The sequence below is a fragment of the Cydia pomonella genome, chromosome 11 (genome assembly GCF_033807575.1).
Source record: "Cydia pomonella isolate Wapato2018A chromosome 11, ilCydPomo1, whole genome shotgun sequence".
Taxonomy (NCBI): Eukaryota; Metazoa; Arthropoda; class Insecta; order Lepidoptera; family Tortricidae; genus Cydia; species Cydia pomonella.
This window is the reverse complement of record NC_084713.1, coordinates 14,395,446-14,401,880: the sequence shown is the minus strand read 5'-3', so window position 1 is coordinate 14,401,880 and position 6,435 is coordinate 14,395,446.

The following is a 6,435-nucleotide window of genomic DNA, read 5'->3' as shown; positions in this document are numbered from 1 at the left end:
AAGATTTGGCGTAGGCACTAGTTTTTACGAAAGCGACTGCCATCAGACCTTCCAACCCAGAGGATAAACTAGGCCTTGTTGGGATTAGTCCGGTTTCCTCACGATGTTTTCCTTCACCGAAAAGCGACTGGTAAATATCAAATGATATTTCGTACATAAGTTCCGAAAAACTCATTGGTACGAGCCGGGGTTTTTACCCGCGACCTCCGGATTGCAAGTCGCACGCTCTTACCGCTAGGCCACCAGCGCTTAAATGATACCTTTCACCTGACTTAAATACTCTACTTTTCATTTCGAATACGAGGAAAGTAAAATACATGTGTTTTTTAAAACATGACTAAATATAATATTTATAGCATTTCTTGAGGGAGTTGGAATGGGATGAGGGATGATGAAATGGAATGGGGAGTTAAATATCAGAATGGAAATGGTATAACAAATCCATTTAAAGCTCATCGTTAAAAAAAGAAATAAACGTACTTAGAAATTAAAATCCACTAGTGCAGAAACATATCATTTTCTGCACACTTTTTAGAACAACAGTGACCCTCTTTGATAGAATTGCTTTTTAATTATCTTTGCTGACCTGCGGTGGTAGCCGAGTGGATACGACGTCCGACTTTCAATCCGGAGGTCGTGGGTTCAAATCCTGGCTCGTACCAATGAGTTTTTCGGAACTTATGTACGACATGTTATTTGATATTTACCACTAGCTTTTCGGTGAAGGAAAACATCGTGAGGAAACCTGCACACATCTGCGAGGAAATTCAAAGGTGTATGTGAAGTCCCCAATCCGCATTGGGCTAGCGTGGGGACTAAAGGCCGAGCCCTCTTACACATGAGAGGAGGCCTGTGCCCAGCAGTGAGACGTATATAGGCTTAATTATATATATTGCTGACCTGGCATCGCATCGTAGAGAAACGTAGAATTAAACTTCGCAAAAATAGACGAATCGATTTGGATATTTGATATACAGATAACGTACCGAAAGAATTTATTGTAACAGTTACATAATATTAACCCGTAACAGTACCAGTACTGCACAAGCTGTTTACGATATGTTACGAAATGGTTTGCGTTATATCACTTTAGAACGTAGCTGACTTGGCCGTATTTGCTCATGCGTGTTGCGTCTTGGCTAAGCGATAATTATTATAGTTATTATACTCGTACATACGAAATTGGTACTATTCGACAAATAGGGATGCTACTGAAAATCAAAGCCACGGTTTCCCGCGTCTTTATGGTGAATGCATACGGATCCTATTTTAGTGTCTATTGTTTTTGTCTTTATGTTATGTTGTATGTTTTCTTTTTTATTGGTATAGGTACTATGTTGTGGCATTAAATAAACGTGTTTTCTTTCTTTTAAAGTTACACCAGTCAAGGAGAGAATTACTCAACCTTTTTCTTCTTCGTTTCTAAATAGGTACATTTAATTGCTGCCACTACGAGTATTTACCTTTGTCTTATAGACATTTTATACTAAGTGGTCCATTTTATCTTAAGTGTGTTACTATTAGTAATATCTAGTCATCATTTCACCGGTTTCTCGTACCTAAATAACGCTTATATGTGACTTTGCAATCTTTGCATACGCACATATGCTGACGACCGGTCTGGCCTAGTGAGTAAGGGCATTTATTTGTGTGATGAACACAGATATTTGTTCCTGAGTCATGGGTGTTTTCTATGTATATAAGTACATATGTATTTATCTATATATGTATTTATCTATATACGTAGATATGTATATCGTCGCCTAGTACCCCTAGTATAAGTTTTGCTTAGTTTGGTGGCGAGGTCGATCTGTATAAGATTGTCCCCACATATTTATTTAATGATTATTTGCAAGTATTCGTGGTACTTTTTTATTATACTGTCCTTATGTTTATACTATCTGTTCTTGATATACTGTCCATATGATAGTCAGCATCAAATAGCTAGTGATGGTCAAAGTCGCGAAATATGTATATCGTAACACCCATTTGTTACCATACAAATAAGGAAATGTTCCGATATAATTTGGCCACACAGTATTCACCAGTCAACTAGTTCGCAAGCGTTAAGTTTTCAACAGATAACCCCCCGGTATAATGTTCCTGTTTACACAACGCGGAATGTTGAACACATGTGCATTCTTGTATGCGTAGACAATAGGGCTGTATGAACAGTCTCCAGTGTCGGCAGGAGACAATGTCCATTGTGCAACGGTGGTGAAACGAGATCCTTGGGAAAGATTACTTGGTAGGTGTAGATGCGCCACTCGCGAAAAGTGCGACAGTGTTTTCTTTCCGCGTGTCGTCCACAGGTCGGGATGATGAGTTTCAGTATTTTCGCGCGCGAATTTCTTCATCATGGTATTTACGGTTTCAAAAATGAAATAGGTATACTTTTTGTTCCAGACACAAACTGGCAAAAAAATTGAAATGAAATAAAAAAAGGAAAAACAAAAGCGTTAAAAATGTGTAAACTATGATGATGGTCGTAAAATTTTGAAACGCAAGTATTCTTACATTATGGAATTATTTTAATTCTCCCTAGCCCTTTTTAAGCGTTTTTAAACACTCAATGAACAAGTTAAAATTGTCATTGGAATATCACGTTTTGTACGAGAATGGCCTATCTGATACCTAAAAGGTAATCTTTGTCTTTGCAAAGAATACCTACTCTTGCATACGCCTACTAGCATACTGAAGTGAAATCAGTGGTTTCAGTGTTGTGTAATACATCCTCAAGGTTTTATTCTGCAGCTTGTCAAGCGGCATACAAAAATTACGTGCAATAATGAATATTTTTCTACTCTTCGACTGTAATGGTTGAATTAAGATTTCGTATATAATCAAGATTTTCAATCTCGTACCTCATTTAGGCAACTTAGCAAGCTTGGTTGCCTAAACACGGTACTCGGCTGAAAAGCTCTCTATTATATCACGATTGTATAAAATACTATTTTATCTTAGGAATATTATTACTTATCTATTCGCAATCAAGAAACATTACAAAAACTTCACAAGTGAATAGGTGGTTGATATTTAAGCAGTCATTTAAAATGTTCTCATTTAATTAATAAACTCCGACAACGCTAAGTTTGCATTTGCAGCGACTTGGCTTCAGTCTGAAGCAATGTTTTAAACTTGTAGGTAGCGACCCTTTGGAGTTTCGAATCTTCTACAGGAGGGTCGTGGGGGCATGCAAGGCTTAATAAATAAAATAAAGATCAATTCACATTACAAGCAGTGGAGTAGTGGAGGCTTTCATGTCAAGGAAGGTTGCAAGGAAAAATTAATAATGCTGAGGTTCACATCATGAAAAGTAGGTACCTAGTAGACCTGTTTAAAAATAGGTAAAGATATCAAGAGAACAGATGTGTGCAGAAGCAAATGCTCAAATATGCAAAATAGAAAACAATTAATTAAGCCGTAAATCAACTACTTAGTTTCCTATTTGTAGAGTAATTAAAGCGGTCATCACTTTTGACGAATATAAACTACGAACCTACAGCATATTTGCATTTGCAAGCAAATACGAATAAATAAGTGCCTGTGTCGGTAATGAGTGTTTGTAAGTATCGCTAACGATAGATCTTATAAGTTAATGACTGTTTCATTTATGGACGATTAAGTTAATCATCAACTTAACCTAACCAGGAATCGTGCCACCTGGAGGCTTAGGACAAGGAAGGCCGACCCCAAATAGGGATAAAGGTCCAGGATGATGATGATGATGAAGTTAATCATCAACTTCATGTTATTTCTTTGCAGTTTTAGATCACCGATACATTTCTGAAACAAAAGGAAAAAGGATAACAAACGCTCTCGTTTTTATCGTGACGCGGGACGCATTTTAGCCGGGATTGGGACGAGGTTTATGTCCGTTCCATAATTAGTGCGCGAATTGAAGAATTCATGTTGTGAGCGCCGCGTCCTTTCTTACGGGAAAAATCAGCTTCTTCGGCTTTACACTTGCGGTTTCTAATAAATTATTGCATTAAATGTGAAGAGCTCTGTAGATTGAGTACATTAAATTAGGTAACTCGCACCCTTTTGTTGAGGGATCGATAAAAATCGAGTACCTGTAAGACGAGATACGTAGTTGCGTAAAATGTTCGAATCAGCCTCACATATAGATAAGTTTTGCGCACCTTGTGTGGAGCCAGCTTTACAACAATACATTAGCGACATCATCAGTTTCGATTTATGGCATCGTTTATAAGCAGCTTTGCCTTTTAGGTTAAATGTGTTTTGGCCGAATCCTGATTAGTCATGGACAAGAAAAACAAGAATTAGCATTAGCTTTTATTTTCGGCAACGCCATTAAGCGTGAGTGAGTATTAAATTCTGAAAAAGTGCCAAGTAAGTAACTAAGGTGCGCACTCTATAACTACACACAAAGCAGAGTGATTATACATATGACAATATCGACAGGGATAGTTTGTATTTCGACGTGAAGGTAACTACGCAAAATATTAAGTGGAAAGTGTAAACAGTCGACAACCGACATCAAAACGTGACTATTTTTGACTGCCTCCTACTAAATGCAAATCTTCGGATGAGCCGACGATTTCAACATTTGCAAGAGCAATACCTCACAAGTACAGGTTTCATTGCCACCCGCCTTTACTAAACCAGCAATGGAACAAGAATTTAAATAAAGTGTGGAAAAAGTGTGGCTAAAGCCAAAATGATGTCATGCCAAAATTTGGCAAGGTAAACGCTCGACCTCCACGTTTCTTGTTTAAAAGCGATGACTAAAACCACCTCTACCTACTTAAATTGCGCATCTGAATTCTTCATGGGAACCAGTCGTCTGTATAAGTCATATTAAGGACTTCCTCCTTTTTAGAGTTCCATAGCCAAATGGCAAAAAACGGAACCCTTATAGATTCGTCATGTTCGTCTGACTGTCCGATTATGTCACAGCCACCTTTTTCCGAAACTATAAGAGCTATACTGTTCAAACTTGGTAAGTTGATGTATTCTATGAACCGCATTATGATTTTTACACAAAAATAGAAAAAAAAACAATAAATTTTGGGGGTTCCCTTCCCCATACTTAGAACTGAAACTCAAATAATATTTTTTCATCAAACCCATACGTGTGGGGTATCTATGGATAGGTCTTTAAAAATGATATTGAGGTTTCTAATATCATTTTTTTTCTAAACTGAATAGTTTGCGCGAAAGACACTTCCAAAGTGGTAAAATGTGTGCCCCCGCCCCCCCCTTTAACTATTGGTCTTTTGTTCGTTTGGCCGTTAACATTCTACGCACCCAACGAGCGATGACATTTTTCACGTGTAATCCATGCGTTAAGATTTTTTGAATACTGCCACACGACTTCCTTGTGAGCTCAACTAGATGCCTAGCATCCTTTTTATCTACTAACACGAGATGGTCATATTTTGACATTTTCGTCAGTAAGGTAGATGGGCGGTTCGATTGATATTTTTTAATTTACTAGCTAGGAAACGCTTTATAAAATCATACCTCTTTTTACTGTTTTCATCCACTAATAATCATTTCACAACTTTTTCGGTTCCTTGTCCCGCGACACAGAGAGCGCAAAAAATATTTCTGATCCTATTTTCATTGGTTAGTTAGTTTATTAGCTTGTGTGCGTTCGTTTCGACTTGGCTACCACTACCACATAACAAGCCATTCCCGCGCTAAGCTAGTGTACACAGCCACAGAGGCGTGACAGAGGCCTTTAATCAATATGGTACGGTCACGTCTGATACTACCAAAGTGCCAAAAATATGTATACACTACCATTATATGGGCAATAATGTGGTGTATACATATACTTATCCCGTTCTCATCACTTTTTCCGTGTCGATATTTTTTGACGTGACTGTACCTGAGTAAATTGGCCTTTTTTCATGATTATTAGAATATACACCACTAACTGGAGTTCGGAAAAAGAAGACTACTAATTGATGAATGAAGCTTGCATTTAAGTATTAAAATTACCTACGATTCGTCATTTAATTAATCATTAAAAGGAAAGTCAAATTGAATAGTTAGTGGAACTTCCACGGTCAAATGAGGTTAAATGTTTACGTCAAAGTGGTTAATAAAAACAATTATATTAGCCATTAAAATACCACAAATTAATAGCATCATCGTCGCATTCAAGAAAAAATCCCTCAGTTTTTACCATTTTTCCTTCCTACTTACGCAGGGAGAAAGACAACAGAAAAGGGCTGGTATTAATTTGATGTATTAATTTTACCATTTATGTAACGGAGGCTTAGCCAAAATGACAATCGATGAGAGGAAACGCCAATCGATACTTAAATAATGTATGGGACTAGTCACGTGACTTTTCGTAGCATCTGTCATCTCGATACATTTGGGTCATTTTCCATCAAACGCGACCACTTTGTCGCTTACCATAAGGACGAAGTTTGTGAACAATTTATGAATGATTTC